This window comes from Ailuropoda melanoleuca, chromosome 3 (genome assembly GCF_002007445.2).
Source record: "Ailuropoda melanoleuca isolate Jingjing chromosome 3, ASM200744v2, whole genome shotgun sequence".
NCBI classification, from domain to species: Eukaryota; Metazoa; Chordata; class Mammalia; order Carnivora; family Ursidae; genus Ailuropoda; species Ailuropoda melanoleuca.
The window spans coordinates 146,537,053-146,555,196 of record NC_048220.1 but is presented as its reverse complement, the minus strand read 5'-3'; positions in this window follow the sequence as shown (position 1 = coordinate 146,555,196).

The following is an 18,144-nucleotide window of genomic DNA, read 5'->3' as shown; positions in this document are numbered from 1 at the left end:
TCCTGCCACAAGGAGAGGGCCGCATGGGTTGGTGCTTTGGGGAAATGAGGGAAATGCCCCAGGGCTTGGCTAGGGGGCCTGGCTGGGAACGGCCCTCTTGGGCGCCAGCGTGAGCAATCAGTGTGCAGCTGTGGACACATCTGAAGGACCGCAGTGCTCCTGGGGCTGGCCGAGGGCGGGCCCTGGCACGCACCCTGCACCGTGACAGGGCTGCCGGCAGTGCCCACCGCTGTGCCCCCACCTCTGGTCGGGACTTGCTCCCCGATGGACCCCTTGTCTCTCAATCTGGCTTTTGTTTTTGCTGCTGGCAGAGCTGCCCAGTGTGATGTGAGACAGAAGTCTCCGTGCCCCCAGGGCTTGGCCCTGCTGCTGCGTCCCCCGTCGCCTGGCCGTTGCAGCAACACGCAGAGGCATCTGGCGCTGGAGAACGTGGTGCTGGCCCACTTGCGGCTTGCTGCCTGCCTCCAGCGAGGGATCCGCAGCCTCAGCCCCCCTTCCTGGGGACGCGGGATGGGCACGAAGATCCCACTGAGGTCCAGGGGAGGCCGCGGGAGGACGGCCTTGGAAGGATCACTTGGCACCGCGGGGCATGGTGTCCCAAAGATGCCACGGTCCTTGGAAGGGCCTGGCCTTCTAAGGGCTCCTTGGCCTCACTTAGCAGCACAATGGGGTTGGGGCCCAGATCCTAGGGGTGTGGAGTGGAGAGCAGGATCTCTCATCTCTGAATGAGACCTGTTCGTCATTGGCCCTGGGGCTGCAGGGGGGGGGCGGGTCTCTCTCTTCCTTTTCCTGGTTCACAGTACAGAGCCAGACAGAAGTATTTGAGGCAGAAATCGGAGTTGTTTCTTCTCAGAGCAGAGTATTGGGTTTGGGCAGCAACGCACTCCTGGCTGCGGGTCAGAGGTGCCCGTGGTTGCAGCGCAGAGTGGACTGAGGGCAGTACCTCCCATGTCACATTTTCCTCTCCCCCTTGCCCCCCTACCCGCCCTCGTAAGCTTGGAAGGAGGCAGGCCAGGGGAGCAGAAGTTGGAAAGTTTTCCTTTCTCCTCATTTCAGAAATACGATGTCGTGTCTGTGATGCTGAAACTCATCGGCAGATTTTAGGGAGGTTTCTATTATTAAAAGCTAAAGGCTGTTAATTCAAACAATGGCTGTAGTCCGTATGATTGAACTTGGAATGTTTGCCTGCTCCAGACTGGAGTCCCCAGCTCGGACTGGGGTGCATCTAAAGCAGACTGAGTGAGTTTGCATCGTAGCAAAAGTCACGGGATCAGCGTTGCCTGGAGTTGGAATGCTGTTGTGAGTTTCTTGACAGAGGGGGTAAGACGCCTTTAGAGAAAGGAAATGAGCAGAGGGCCCCAAGTGCAGGAGCTCGTACTGGTGTCGGGACCTCAAAAATGTTTAACAGCAGGTGGGGGGCTCCAACAAGGAGCCTCGCTGGGCGCCCCGCCTAGAGTTGGCTGCGGGAAAGAAGGGAGGCAACGAGACTGAAGAAAGAGAAATTAGGGAATCCATCCCATTTACAATAGCACCAAAAACCATACGTTACCTTGGAATTAACTTAACCAGAGACGTAAAGGACCTATATGCTAGAAACTATAGATCACTTTTGAAAGATATTGAGGAAGACATAAAAAGATGGAAAAATATTCCATGCTCATGGATTGGAAGAATTAACATAGTTAAAATGTCCATACTACCCAGAGCAATCTACACTTTCAATGCTATCCCGATCAAAATACCGAGGACATTTTTCAAAGAACTGGAACAAATAGTCCTTAAATTTGTATGGAACCAGAAAAGGCCCCGAATCTCCAAGGAACTGTTGAAAAGGAAAAACAAAGCTGGGGGCATCACAATGCCGGATTTCGAGCTGTACTACAAAGCTGTGATCACAAAGACAGCATGGTACTGGCACAAAAACAGACACATCGACCAATGGAACAGAATAGAGAACCCAGAAATGGACCCTCGGCTCTTTGGGCAACTAATCTTTGATAAAGCAGGAAAAAACATCCGGTGGAAAAAAGACAGTCTCTTCAATAAATGGTGCTGGGAAAATTGGACAGCTACATGCAAAAGAATGAAACTTGACCACTCTCTCACACCATACACAAAAATAAACTCCAAATGGATGAAAGACCTCAATGTGAGACAGGAATCCATCAAAATTCTAGAGGAGAACATAGGCAACAACTTCTATGACATCGGCCAGAGCAACCTTTTTCACGACACATCTCCAAAGGCAAGAGAAATAAAAGATAAAATGAACTTATGGGACTTTATCAGGATAAAGAGCTTCTGCACAGCCAAGGAAACAGTCAAAAAAACTAAGAGACAGCCCACGGAATGGGAGAATATATTTGCAAAGGACACCACAGATAAAGGACTGGTATCCAAGATCTACAAAGAACTTCTCAAACTCAATACACGAGAAACAAATAAACAAATCATAAAATGGGCAGAAGATATGAACAGACACTTTTCCAATGAAGACATACAAATGGCTAACAGACACATGAAAAAATGTTCAAAATCATTAGCCATCAGGGAAATTCAAATCAAAACCACACTGAGATACCACCTTACGCCAGTTAGAATGGCAAAGATAGACAAGGCAAGAAACAACAATTGTTGGAGAGGATGTGGAGAAAGGGGATCCCTCCTACATTGTTGGTGGGAATGCAAGTTGGTACAGCCACTCTGGAAAACAGTGTGGAGGTCCCTTAAAAAGTTAAAAATTGAACTACCCTATGACCCAGCCATTGCACTACTGGGTGTTTACCCCAAAGATACAGACGTAGTAAAGAGAAGGGCCATATGCACCCCAATGTTCATAGCTGCATTGTCCACAATAGCCAAATCATGGAAGGAGCCGAGATGCCCTTCAACAGATGACTGGATTAAGAAGCTGTGGTCCATATATACAATGGAATATTACTCAGCTATCAGAAAGAACGAATTCTCAACATTTGCTGCAACATGGACGGCACTGGAGGAGATAATGCTAAGTGAAATAAGTCAATCAGAGAAAGACAACTATCATATGATTTCTCTCATCAATGGAACATAAGAACTAGGAGGATCGGTAGGGGAAGAAAGGGATAAAGAAAAGGGGGGTAATCAGAAGGGGGAATGAAACATGAGAGACTATGGACTATGAGAAACAAACTGAAGACTTCAGAGGGGAGGGGGTGGGGGAATGGGATAGACTGGTGATGGGTAGTAGGGAGGGCACGTATTGCATGGTGCACTGGGTGTTATACGCAACTAATGAAGCATCAAACTTTACATCGGAATCTGGGGATGTACTGTATGGTGATTAACATAATATAATAAAATAAATAAATAAATAAATAAATACAATCAAAGCAAAAAAAAAAAAAAAAAGAAGGGAGGCATGCTCCCGGCGGCTTCGCTCATGCGCACTGCTGCCTAGCAGCGGCTCACAAACAGGACTTTGACGAACGGGAGGTGACAAAGCAGCACAAGGCATGCGCCTGGGCCAGTGAGCAGGTAAGACAGACAGAGGTCCGGGAGCGGGTGCACGTCGGGTCAGCTGTCCTTCTGGTCTCTCGGGAGCGGAGCCCGTCATGACCTCCCCCTGCTCCCCAGGCCCTGCTCTCGGCCTGGCGTTCTGACCAGCCTGGTTTCGGGAGGTCTGTGTGGACTCCATCCCGCAGCACTCTCAGAACCCGCGAAGTTAGGGACCCTTCACCCACGATGGTTGGTCTCTGAGTGAGGCGCCGACCTGCCTTGTGTTTTGTTGTCCTGTGAACACTGGTGCGTCCCCTTCAAGGGGGCTTCAGGAGCATGTGCCGGCCACCTAGCGCCGTCCTAAAGCCGACTCGGGGAGCGTTACAGATCCCGCGGCCGACCTCAGTACAGCTGGCGGTGTTCAGACAGTGACCGGTGTAACGCACGGGCTTTTAATTACTGCGGCAGGAAATCATGTGGGAATGGCCTCCGGGACTTAGCTGATTTTTATATATATAAAAAAAACCATTTCACAGTATTTTTGAAATTCAATTACTTGAAGGCCCCAGATAAAAGGAACACATTCTTAATGGCTATAAAATAACCCTGAGGAGGAGAGGGAACCGCACAGTCCAACTTCAAAGTGTGGCAGAAATAACTTACTTTTAAAGTATTCAGATCAATGACTCAGTCAACATTACTTATACATTTAGCAACCTTTTCATTTTCTGTTTAAAAAAAATGGCAGAAAGAGGCGCTCAGGTTGCCCGTGAGACAGTAGCTCCTGAGAGGAACGGTGGTGCCAAAGCTTGGTCGGACGTGGCACCTGCTTCCATGTGCGGCCCCCCAGCACGGGGCTCAGGGGAGCCGAGCGTTTCTGCTCTGCCGCGGGGGAGGCGTGTCGGTGTCCCGGGCTGTGTGACAAAGAGCTGCCTACCGGGTGTTGGTCTCGGGTCTGAAGGGGAGAAACCCGAGACCAAGCCATCGGCAGGGCTGGTCCCCCAGAGGCACGAGGCGGGAGCTGCTCCGGGCCTCGTCCCACCTCTGGTGGCTGCTGGCCGTCGTGGGGCTCCTGACCCCTCACTCAGATCTCTGTCTTCACGCTCTCTGTGTGTGTATTGGTCCCTGTGCCCAAATCCCCCCTTTTTAATCAGGACACAGTCGTATTGAATTAGGGTTCGCTCACTCCAGCCAGGTTCATCTTAACTAATCACGTCTGTGATGACCCTGTTTCCTAACGAGGGCGTGTTCTGGGAACTGGGGGTTACTCGGCAGCATATGGGTTCTGAGCGGACACAGTGCAACCCAGAACAGGGCGTCTGGGAACGCCGCATCTTGGTCTGGGTTACTTTCTTTAGATTGACCCCTCCCTCACTGCCTCATCCACACTGTCGTCCACGGAAGGTGGACCCCCGCCCCTGGACTGAGAGCACTTCCCGTGTGTCCATCCAGCAGGATTGCATTGCACCCTCATTCTTAACCACCCAAGGCCTCTCAATCACCGCCAGCCCCTGGGCAGCTGGAGCGGATGTGAGACCCACTCCTTTCCTTTTCCCCTCCTTTTTTGTATCACCATTGGACACGTTGTATCATTGTTTTATTTCTTTGCCCTCACTCCCTCCCCTCTTGCCCTAGAATGAAGGCTTCAGGAGGGTTCAGAATTTTCTGTACATAGTAGGTGCACATTAAACACACTAGGGGCTTGGTGAGTGTTGAGTGAATGAGGACGTGTGCGTGGCATTCTTCGTAAAGGAGGGCAGAGCAAGGAGGAGACATCAGGAGGATTCTTGCACTGGGGAGGCTGAAACGGTTCCTGCAGGACGCACGGACGGCGCCTCCCGTGTCCCCGCCCTCTGCTGCGGTTCTCAGGGGCGCCAGTGCACAGGAGAAAGGCGTCCGTCCTGGTGGAGACCACCTGTCCTCAGACGGACGAACGGTCAGCAGAATGAACGAATGCATCACTGAAGGAGCATAGGAAATGCGTCAGTGAGTACCTGCCTTGGTGCTCTCTTCTGCACAACCACGCTTCCGCGGAATTACCGCGTTGTACCGTTTCCTGCCCTGACTTTTGGGGACCAGCAACCTTTTCTCCCTGTGTTCTCATCCCGTGTGGCTACTGGTGCCTTTGCTGGTCTCTTAAATGTTGGGGCCTTCGGCAGACCTCCCTGGGGTCCGCTCCCGTTGAACTGCCTGAGCAGGGTCTTGTGACCGCATTCTCGGACCTTTGACTTCCCCGAGGTTTCAGCAAAAAGTTGTACAGTCACAGGAGGCATGGTGGACTCTTCCAGGCACAATCGCTCTGATTTTTCTGGTTCCCAGCCTGCTCCATTTTGCTTCTGGCCAGGGTTGCAGTGAGGTGCCGATGCGTGGTGGGGTGTTGGCGCTGGCGGCCAGCGCTGGAGGCTTCTTCGAGCCGCGCACTAGTGCCCTTGCCTGCCTCCAGGGAGGTACGGGACCTTGTGTCTGTCTTTGGCTTGTGCTTCACCCTGTCCCCTTCCACATGCTGGAGCAGACAGCAGCACCTCAGATGGCGGAGCCTCAGCCGGGCTCTGTGGATGAGACAGCCTGCTGCCCTGGGTGGAAGTGCCCTGGGCGGACTTGCCCTGGGCGGATGTGCCCTGGGTGCACGTGTCCTGGGCAGACACACTATGAGAGTAAGAATCAGCCATGGTTGTAAGGCAGTGGATGTTGGGACTGTTTGTTATAACAGCACGACCTGTCCTATCTGACTGCTACAGTTATTCTTTTGCAAGTCAGATTCATGATATTATAATAAAATTGTATATTATTATGTGATTAGGCTAATTATAAGGTACATAATTATAAATTATGAGTGTCTGTTATTATGTAATTATACATCATGATAAAATTTTCAATATAGAGAAAGTAGAAAGAAAGAAACACTGTCTTAAAGGGAGAATACAATGTAAGGGCAATGTATACCAGGCACTAAAGGCTGAGCCTGGAGGAGGCGTGTCCTGTCATTGCGGCCCTGGTCAGAAAAAATAATGTTTTCAAGAAAGTTTCTTACTTCGACATGAGTACTTTCTATTAATGAACACTTCTCGCACCCACTGGCCCCATGTCCCTGCCCCGGGGGCTCTTTGTAGGACAGCCTGGGTGTCCACATGGCTGGCTGCTCAGACAAGGGCATCTGGGGACTCACTGGCTACGGCACTGGCCACTGGTCACAAGCTCACGAAGACCGTGGGGGGACAGAGCACCATTTCGACAAGTCTGCAGAACTTATAGAAAAATAATGATGCAATAGCATTTAAATTAACGTTTTAAATGAGCAGTCTAAAGAACAAAGAGGCAGAGAAGTTCCGGTGTGGCCCTAAAAAATCAAAGCCTTATTTCTTGTCATTTAAGGAGAGAACAATATTTAATATTATAACATTAATAATAAAGAATAGTATTAAGTAGCATGTAGTTTTATTTTATCCAGTTTTAAGAATTCAATATTAAATAATAACATTTAATATTATTGATAGTATTTTTGACCGAATAGAAGTATGTTATTTTGACACAGTCATTTACTTCCCGATCTACAATTTGTGGCTGTGTTCCCATCACTCCTCTATCTTTCTAGTTTCAACCTTCACATCCAGACCTGTGGCCCTTCTGAAGTTTGGTTAGTATATGGTGTGAGGCAGGGATCAGCATTTTTTTTCTCTGTAAGGGTAGCCACTTTCTCCATTATTATTCATCAAATAATATGCATCAGTCATCAAATAATAAGTATTGTGTATTTTATCTAATTTTAATAATTGATTAAAATATTTGAATAATAATGACGATTTGATTATATTTAATTAATAATTAGAATATTAATTTTACTACATAGATCTTAAACTCGGTCCTACGTTCTTCCACTATAGCTCCTTAATACCGACAGCCTCTCATTAGAAAACGATGGGCTCTGCCTGGAGAGCATGTTGGTGCCGTCGCTCCCATGGCCTCATGTTACCCAGCAGCACACAAGGGCTGACCGGCAGACCTGGCGACTCTGGCCGTGCAGCGGGGGCGGGTGTGCGGGTGGGTGGCGAGCAGCCATCCTGGCCTCCGTCCTTCAGCGACAGACCCCCAGTGCCACACTGCCAGGCTCTCTTGCAGTGATGCCTGGGCCGCAAACAAGTCTTCCGCCCCTGGGACGTGGGAGGCTGGTGCATGTGGCTCCCACGTGACTGCCTGAAGAGGACACTGGTTTCCTCCGCTTCCTACTTCCATCTCCCCAGCCTCGGCTGGGCAGAGGCAAACCTTCGTCACTCTGAAGTCAGAACTTGGAGCCGTGTCCTGAGCTTGTCTGACTGCCTCTGCTGGACTGCCCGTCTTTGGTTTCTGCGGACGTGTGTGTCCGAGCCGCCATCTGCTTGCCCGTTGTGCGACACGGCTCAGCCTGCACCCAGGGAACGATGGGTGCTTGACCTGGGGCGATGCAGTCAGGACTGATGGAGGAGGGGGCAAGCAGGAGCCTTGCTGGGCTTCGCAGCTGGTTATGCGTGTGGGGCCCAGATAGGCAGGCATCAGAGAGGGTGCAGGGGTTCTGGCTGGGGAACATGGTGGTGCTGCTTGGAACCTTGGGCCTGGGGAGGGGGGTTTGCTGGGAACCCACAAGCGTGGCTCAGTGGCCTGTCTCCCCCGGGCACCCACACTGCCTGTGGTTTTCTCTGTTAGACTTCATGGAGAAGTGGCGGTGGGGACTCCAGGAAAAGGACGAGGCATTCGTGGAAGTGGCAGAATGTGGTATACCGTTAGGTTCTCCAAGCAGATTTCTTTGTGTTTTCTTTAACAATTGACAAATGTGGTTAAATGGTTATAATGTCAGACCTGGAAATGAGGTCTCCTTCCCCATGCATTTCCCTCCCAACGTCTCCCTTAACCCCAGTGGTCTTCACACCCCACAGACTTCCCCGGTGGCTGTCATCTAGCCCACCCCCTACACGCCGCCAGCATGGGCTCCTGCATGAGCGCGGGTTTCCTGGGCACACGGTGCGCACACCCAGAACCACACCTGGTGGGCTGGGCCTTGTTTGGGGTTTGGGATTCTTGCCTCGGACGACGCACACCTGCGGCTTCAGACCCGCGGTCTCACAGCCTGGCATCCTGAGCCCCTGCTGTCTCCCCTCAGAGGGAAGGTGTCTGCAGGCCTGTGGGGGCCAGAGGCTTCCAACTGCCTGAACCCAAACACCATCCCAGGGTTTGCATGCTCTTTTCATTTAACTCTCTCAAAAGGTGTCACCACCATATTTAAAAACCCTACGTCTGAGGACTTGCTCTGTTTCATCGTACGTGTGACATTATTCCTGCAGCCTGGGTGGGCCTGGATGGGTCACTCTGCTCCACAGTCCAAGGAAAGCTCAGCTCAGACCCACCTTTCTTCCTGGGGTGACTGTCAGGGCAGGTGCCGCGTGCAAGGCCCTGGGTCCTGCATCTGAGCCAATGTGCACGGCTCAGACCCTCCCCTTCCGGCAGGGCCCCCCTGCTGCCAGACAGAAGCGGTGTGGTGTCTTGTCTGTGGGACGTTCTGTTCCAAGAACGCTAGAGAGGAAGGCATTAGAGATGACACTTTCCTGGCCACCTAGCATGCTGCGACAAGTTGCAGCTTCTCTGGGGTCCTGGGGCCCTGGGCAGCAGGCTCGAAGCTTGTCTGTGGTGTGGGAGCAGACTCAAGTTAGTGCCCACGGGGCGTCTGCTCCCTCCTGTCTCCCCTGTGCCCATGACAACACTGACTCTCGGTGCCCTTCTTATGCCTTGTTGGGACAGGGAGGGATGGGCTGGGCGTCATCTGCCCAGAATAGAAGCCCTTCAAACACCAGGAGCCTCTGACCATGCATGGCACCACCAGCTGGAAGAGGTGGGATTTCATTCTGAGTCACAGTTTAAGTGAGCATCTCCCACAACATTGAGAAAAGGTTGCTGGTTTTCTCTTGAATTCTTAGCCGTTTTTTCAGGCACGGGGGATAGGCTGAGTGCTCTGAAAGATCGTGAGCTCAGAGAAATTTTCTATGGACTAAGAGTTTCAAAACACATTGAGCTGGTAGTTTGAAAATGTGCTTTTTGCCCAGATTTCTCTTTAGAGCCACCCTAAGACAGAGAAGCACGGTTATGGGGACCCGTGACCGTCTGCCTCCGTCTATAGCCAAACGCTCCCTGGAAAACAGCAGGCGAATCTCACAGGAGGCAGTGTTTTCCTAGGAAACCCAGAAACAGCAAGCTGCGTTCAAGCTCTCAGGGTTTTCAATGTTTTCCTGTGAATCGCGGTGGCAGGCCTGGTGCTGCGAGCGCTGGATGGCGGGGCAGGGCGCAGTGCGGTCAGGCAGCAGGGCGAGATCTCTCCATCGGCCACCAGTCCTCCAGGCACACACTCAGCAGACAATACGCATCTTCCTGACCTCACAGCATACGAGTCTCCTTATCCAGTTCCATGTGTTTACCTCTGATCTGCTTTTTCAAGTCTCATATCGCTGTGGTGTGGCCTCTTCCGACCCTGGATTACGGTCTTCTGGGGTCCTGGTACACAGATGACGTGCTGAGGGGCGTGTGCTCGGCTGCTGGGCTCCGCTGCCCACAGTCACCTCTGCTGTCCCGGCTATGGCACCTCTTGTGGGTAATGAAGCCTTAGTGCGGTCAGAGGCAAGGAGGCGTGGGGACAGGCTCGTGAATTCATGGCTGGTGCAGGTGTGGGGTCACATCCCTGCCCTCTGAGTGTGCCCAGCCTGCTTCCCGAGGGGTGACGACGGAGGAGCCCAGCCGGACCGGCTCCTGCTTCCATGGGCTCTAGCAGCCCTGACCCTGAGGTGCACGGGCTCTCCGACTGCTCGCCGGAAGAGAGGACCAGGCTGCCCGGGTGGACATGGGGGCATAGCTGCCCAGCGCGGGACCCGTGTAGGCTGACGGCATGTGGGATACTCATTTTCGGTCCATCACTTCCATACTCAGTTTAGACAAGAAGTATGTAGGGCACGAAGACATTACCTTCTCCTGGTTCAACTCCACACTTAAAACCTATTCCTCATGGAAAATTCCAAACACTGAGAACAGAGAGCGAGTGGGCACCCATCAGTTGTTTCAATAGTTAGGTAACTCATGGCCAGTCCTGCCTGTTTCCCCAACCTGTTCGCTGTCAAGCAAACTCAGAACATCATATCTGTACATATTTCCTTCTGTAAAAGAGTCACAGAAGACATCTCTGGACAAATATCAGACCTAAAGTTATCAATAATTCTCCGAATGCCCCAAATATACAGTCAATGACCCCTTCCTCGTTTCCACCCAGTTTGCTTTAGGCTCAGGATTTGGTGCAGGTCGCACATTGTGTCGTGAAGTCACTCGGGTCCCCTCTACCCTTTATCTTCCATCTGACTTTTTGTCGTTAAAGAGGAAGCGGGGCTTTGGTCCTGAAGAGTGTCCGAGTTCCTGCTTCTGCTGACCCCAGGCTGGCGGAGTGGGGTCACGTGGGTCCCCTGGACGTCCCGTACACCAGCAGCTGCCTCCGGAGCCTGCTTGGGTGTGGGGAGGGTGGCAGGACACGTGGATGGTGTGCGTCTCCGTGAGGCGTTGCTTCACTCTGCGGTGCTGGTGACGCCACTGGTCGTGCAGGGTCAGTCCACTCCTCTGGGAGCTGGGACACTTTTCTAAGGGCAATGTGCCCGGTGCTCCATCTGGTTACACGGCATGGGGACGGAGCGCTCTCGAGCTAGTTCTTGGAACCCAAAGGGGAGAAATAAGGGCTGTGGTTGTCGAGGGTCCGTATCACCCCTTGGATCTGAACACGGCTCCTGCCTGTTGATCTGTCACAATTATTGTCCTTATTGGGGCTTTAATTGACCCCTCTTGGCCATTGGGAGCCTCCCTAGTCCTGCTGACGTGGCCCTGCAGTCTTGGGCAGCTCTTCACATGTTCTGGGCTCGTCCTGTCCGTGTCCTGGTCTCCTGCAGTCATGGCTGCTTCTAGGGGCCAGTGGTATTCACAGGCCACGGCCTGGACACTGCGTCACCTCACATTTAAGATGTGACAGATGGGAGCTGTGAACTGTGTTCACAGGGCCCGGCCCGTCCCCTGGGCTGTCCCGTCTGCTCTCGCTGGGACGTTGGGTCCCCCGTGGGCTGCCGGGCTTCTCCATCGGGGCTGCAGCCCAGCTGGAGGGTCTAGTCGCCACCATGACCAAGGGCATGAATTTGCTGGCCTCACATGTTTTGTATTTTCCACATTCTATTTATTCTTGACATAATGTTTTGCCCCATAAGAAGAAATATTACTTTATATCCAGGGGTACCATTTTGTTCTCAGAGCTCCCTCCCAAGGAAGGTGCAATTTCCATCAAAACGACACCACCCAACCACGGGGGTCACCTCAGGGGCACTGCGGTTTGTATCACTGGTTCTGTCGGTGGCTTTGCGGTGGAGGGAAGGGGAAGCAGGCCCAGGGATGATCTGCGGGCTCTTATGGGCCCTGAAGTGACACAAAGGGAACGGTTTTGAGGAACACGGATATAAGCCATGGCGTTTGAGCACACAATCCGCTAACTGGGAGCCTGTCAGGAGGGGCGGCCTCGGCCATGTCCGCCTCCTGTGGCCTCATGGACCTCCTGCCTCGGTCCTCGTGGGCCTGGCTTCCCCAGGACGTCTGCGACGAGGAGTGCGTTCCAACAAGCAAACTGTGCGTCTGGCCGGTCGCAAGAGGCGGCTGATGGCACAGAGGCCGTCGGGAGAGGCGGGCGGGGAACAAGCTCCCCTTCACTCGGCATTTCTGGAGGACCCCCGCTCACATCACATGACACCCCGGGGGACATGTCACCAGCCGCTGGAGTGAGAGGGAACGGGGTTGGCATGGGCGGTTCAAGCCGGGCAGCACACATGCCCGAGAAGTACGTCCCTGCGGGGCCTGGGCTGGCCCAAACCCACCTCAAAGTTGGGGCTGAAAGAGTCCTTTGTTGGCCTGGCTTTTCCTCCTTTTGCTTATTCCTTGGGTCTCTGGTCTGATTTTCTAGTGAAGTTTCCTGGAACAATAGCTTTCTCTTATAAACTCAATTGATTTTATGGTACTCAGAAATGTTTTTCATAAGCACCTCACAGGAAAAATATTCTCCAGGACCATCTGCCAGCAAGTTGACATAAAAAGAGTTTAACTCCCTCGACCGCTTTCCTATGGTTCAATCTGGTGCCCCATTTCTGAGAATTCAAGAAGGTCCAGCCGATAACCAGAATCATATTGCAGGAAAGCACCCGATCGCGGCCCGTGGTCACCAGCCCTGCGTCCAATCACAACTCCACTCAGGGCCGGGCGTGAGAAACACACCAGTCCTGCTGGCCCAGAACCCACTCAGACCCGAGCCCAGATGCAGAGCATCCCAGGGGGGCCCTGTGGCACTCACATAGGGCCCCGTTCAGGCCCAGAAGGGCAGCAGGCTCTCGGCCAGCGTGTCTGAGAGAAAATGAAGAAGTCCACCCCACAGGCTCTTCTCACTGCCAGTCCCCTCTGGTGACCGTATCCGCGGCTCCAAGGAGCAGCCTCCATGGGCCTGAGCCGGTCACCTCGTCTCCCTCCCTGTCCCGTGATGGCCCAAGCCCTGCATTAGTTAACAGTTGCCCTAACAACATCGCGAGACCTAGTGGCTTACAACAACCGCCGGTCATTCTCTCCGACTTGCAGCGGGCTGTGGATCTGCACGGGCCTGGGCTGTGGTGTCATCCAAAGGAGCCAGGGCGGAGAGGGTCACTTCCATGGCTGCGGTCAGGATTCAGGCCCTCGAGGAGTTCTGGATGACCTGCCCCGGTTGTGAGCAGACAGTGGTGTGCAGCCTAAGCTCAGAGGTGACAGATGCCGCGTTGGCTGCGTTCTGCTCCTTAGAGTGGGTTGTGCTCCTAACTGTAGCGCTAATGACAACTGTCGCTGGCGGCGTCCAAGTTCCCGCCACACACTTGGTGCTTTAGACGTTTGTTGGGACACCTCTGGGCCCGGCCCAGGGGCTCCTGGCCACCTTGGAGGCTGGACGTGGTTGGGACAAGCAGCCCCATGCTGGTGCGGCCCACCAGCCCCTGCCCTGGGCAGCCCGTCCTGCTCTGGATGGTGGCATTCAGCTCGTGGGACCAGCTCGTCACCTGCACGTTGTTGCATTGGGACTGTGGGACCCTCGTGCACCCGCCCGGCACACCGCTGATGGACAGGGCAGGAGTCAGTGCGCACGCTCTGCTCCTCTAGGCTTGCCTAGCAGACGGTGAGCTTATGCACGAGATCCCCTAGTGGTGACAGGCTCAGGGACGGCCTCAGACTGCCTTCCGTCCTTGTCCCCGGCTCTTCCCAGGCCCCACTCCTGCTCCCTGGGGCCATGTCCCCCAGACAGCCACCCCTGTCCTACACTCCCCCCTTTTTGGGTGAAGACTCACTCAGGTAAGGTGCCATCCAGGCGCAGAAGCGGCTCTTGGAGGGTATGATGAGATGACAGATGTGAGGAGTCAGACTACCAAAGAAGAGAGGCCCCCACAGGTGGGCACCAAAGCCACATTCTTCTGCTGCCCTCGCTGTGGTGTCCCGTGGTACAGACGAGGCACACGGCAAGTACCACACTGAAGAGATGAGCCGTTGGGGCAGGGGCTCTGCCAGCGTCAATTACCATCTGGAAGCTCCTCCCTGTGCGTGGCCCCCATGGGCCCCGTGGGAGCAGAGATCCAGTCTCTTGTGCACGACACTGCAGAACGCCGCAGGGGAGGAGTGCGTGAACTAGTGGAATGAAGTAGATAGGCAGCTGTTGTGGTCGAGGTCCTACTGTAACCAGGGCCAGGCTTCGTGCTTCCCAGCGTCTGTGACCCGGTCACCCCGACTCCCCTTCATGTGCTTGTGTGGGAGTGGCTGCAGACAGGCCATCCTCAGGGGACGGCGGCACTTCTCTCCCCGGCGGCCCGGTGAGTGGCAGTGTGGCGTAGACGTCAGGGAGAGTCACAGCCCCCACCTGATGGGCCGGCACCCCGACGGTGGGCCCATTTCTGAGGCCCAGAAGCGTATGTGGAGAGACTGCAGACGCACCCCAAAGCAGAAGGCAATGGTTAAATCTGGCTCACCACATGCTTTTGTAAACAAAGTTTTATCGGAACACGGCCATGCACACTCCTTTACGTACGGCCGGGGCTGCCGTCCACTGCACGGGTAGAGGTGAGTACTTTTGAGACAGAATGTACAGCCCACGAAGTCTAAAATACTTTCTATCTGACAAATATCTACTATGCGAGGAAGCTGGAGTCCCAGAGGGAAAAGGGACAGCAAAGGAGAAGAAATATTTAAAGACATTGCTCAGAATTTCCCCCAGATTTGGTAAAAGACTCAACCCTACAGTTCCAAAAGGGTCAGTGAGCCTCAAGCAAGAAAAACATGAAAGAAACCCCAACAAATGGGAGCACTACAAAGTCCTAATCCCTCAAAACAGAGAGTCCAAAAGCAGCAAGAGGAACACCAGGGGAACAGCAGCACGAGTAATGGCTCATTTTCCATCAGAAACAGTGGAGGTTAGGACAAAAATAAAAGGTTTTCTATTAGCATATTCCACAGTCCCTGAGAATATCACACATCCATGAGGTTTAAATAAAGACATTTTCTAGACAAACCAAAGCGAAATAAATTATTGCCGCCAGGCCCCCCTACTAGGGAGGCTGAGGGATCCAGGAGGGAATGGAACGTTGATATTTTCCTCCCGATTTCCTTAGAAATATGTTGAGTAAAAAAAGTGATTTTGAAATGTATTCTGAGTTCTGTAACATAAATAGACAGAAAATACGTGATGCACATGCGTGGACAGGGAAGCGAGGGGCCACGTGGTGCGCCAAGTGCCACGGCATCCACGTGGGCAGACCGCGGTGGGTCAGGGGTGCCGTGACCGTGGCTGCGGCTGGAGACGTGGAGCTGGAGAAGCAGGGCACGTATGGTGCAGCGTCTCACGTCTCGCAAGGTGCAAGGAGAGCGTTGGGAGGAGCACGGCGTTGTCCCGCGTGTGAGCACGCGTCCCCAGTCCCCAGACGTAGTGATCAAGGTGAAATACAGTGATGTCTCCTTGAGAGTTTAGATGGAGGAGAGGAAAATAAACATGAAGAAAGTAACGGAAGAGGCAGAAATCAGGGAAATACAAGCCAGATGTCCCACAGAGAACACACGGCCCCTGGTCGGCTCTGGCGTGTTCCCAGACGCTGATCCGGAAAGCACTGGAGGACACAGAGGGACTGTGGGTCCTGCAGACGTGGCAGGAGCAGGCAGGTGCCACGTCCAGCTTCCCGCACACACAGGGCACCTGGCAGGCTCTCTTCCCTTCCTGTTGGACCCGCTGCCGAATTCTAACCCTCTCCTGCATTCACACACGAGTGCATCTGCGTGTGCACATACACACACATGTAGCCAGCACACGCCTATATAGGGACCCGAGCGTCATGGCTGGGGCTCCACAGAACACAGACGTGACCGTGAGCTTCGCAGATTCTGGTTCCACACACACACTTCCCGTTCCACGGGATGGATGGGGCCACGTGCACCCCCCGCTGCTTCCCCCACCCTTGGCAGACACGGAGGCTTTCCCTAACGGAGCTGCGGCCGGGGTGGTGACCTCAGCAGGGGCTGGAAGCATGCCTGCGCATGGGTTCCCTCTCTGGCCGGGTGCCCTGGCCACCGTGCTTGTGTCCCCTGTGACCCAGCTGACAACCAGCCCCACCACTCTCTGGGAACAAAGCCCACTGGCCAATGTGTCCCCATGGTTTGTCCACCAACGAGCCACCAACACGCACACACACCTGGAATATCTCGACTGTGGATGGTTCTGAGTGTGGCTCCATCTGAAGCTGCTTGAGTTATTCAGCGGGTGTTATGGGCAGACCTCCTCTGGTTCGGGCTCCACAGAGGACGTCACCAGCGAGTGCCTCAGTTTCCCCTTCATCAAATGCAGGTAATCCCCAGGCCCCTGGCTGTCAGATCCCGTTCCCTTCCGCTGGCTCCTCTGTCTTCCAGAGTGTGGGCCAGGGGCGAGTGGGGAGCCAGCAAGTAGGGCCCACGCAGCCACATGCACCCCCTGTCCCCGTCCCTCATCCCTGAGAGCCGTCCTCCCCCAGCTGGGAACGTTTTCCCGAGGCTTGAACTCAAGGAGTGAGAGTGTCCTCTGTGGGACGCGCTCAGGGCCTTTTAGCTCCTGAGAGGATGTCTTTCCTCTGTCTGCTCTGTTTTCTTATTTTTTAAAAATCTCATATTTCAGATGACCCATTTGAGTAGAGCCTGGAGACGTGTTAAATTGTTAGTTTCCTTCAAGAAAAGGGATTTACAGTAAACAGGAGATCTGTGATTTTAAAAGTGCATTTACTGTAATCCCAAGTGTTTCAATTGTCCTGCAGAATATTAAATCCTGCCGGTGCGGTTCCGGTGCGGGCCGTGCTCCCCACGTCGTGGTCTGTGCTGGGGTTACATCAGTCAGCCCCACACCCGGTGTGCAGAAGGATTTCCATACCACAGACATGCTGGGCTTATTGCCCCGCCATGTGCGTTCCAGGGATGTTTTAAAGTGGAGATTTCTCCATGGTTGCCCCGAACATAAAGGTGATGTATGCACGGCATAAACTGTTTTCATTAAGTATGAGCTCATTTCATAAAAAGGAAATTCAGACAAATTAGGTTTTCTTTTCTTCCATCTCTTTCCCGAGAAAGATTATTTACAGGAGATTTTTTTATCCCTCTCCCTTCTATTCCTCCAAAGGCAATGAAAACCAATTCTGAGAGCAGAGCAGAAAATCAGTTTTTAATCAAGGAAAACGTGTGGGAAGTAGCCATGTGCTGCTCACCTCAGAGAAATTCTAGCAGCTGCGGGCTGTGAGCCGATACCGCATGCGGGGCCTGGCGTCCGGCACTGCCCACTGCCGGGGCTCTGGGGGCCTCTGAACCCGGGACGGCCGGGGAGCGGTCAGGTGGATGGCAGTCCCTCGCTGCAGCGACCCGGGTCGGGTGCCTCCCTGACACGAGCCTGCGATGGGGACACCGTGGCCAACGCAGACAGCTTCACGGATGCTGGTGGTTGGACGTGGCCCCTCTCCGTGCTTATTTCCAGACCCGGACAGAAGTTGGGCAGTGGCCCTGCTGGGACCTGAGAGCCCTGGGGGGCCGGCCTCTGGGAAGCCAGCTCTGGTGTCAGGGGCCCGAGCAGCCACGCAGAGGGGCCACTCAACGTGGGGTGTTTGGTCACACAGCGTACATAAGGGAAGAGCTCCAGGACATTTAGCCCTTGCCAAACCTTTGGCCACGTTTCTGGTCCCTGGGGTCGGTTCTGTGTGTCACGGGAGTGACCTTCACAGCCGAGTGGGCAGTGCCCCGGTGACACCCAGGCCCTTGGCACTCAGAAGGCGGCTGCAGGGCCCGATGGCCACTGTGCTCTGCCCAGAGGGTGAGGAGAGATGGGAGGAAGCCAGTGTGGGAGCTCAGCTGGGCTCTGTTCCCCCCAGGAATCCCAAGACTCGCTTCCTGCTGGGAACATTGGAAGTGGCACCTGTCCCCCATCGACACCTTCCCTGTCATCCCAGGGACACTGCCCCTCTCTGAGCTCACCCCGCGCCCTGGGTGCCCACTGGCAGTTCTCAGGGAGGTTTGCTGGGTCTGGGGGTGGCTGCTGGGGCAGACTCTGGGTGAACGGTCAGCATTCCCCTTTGGAGT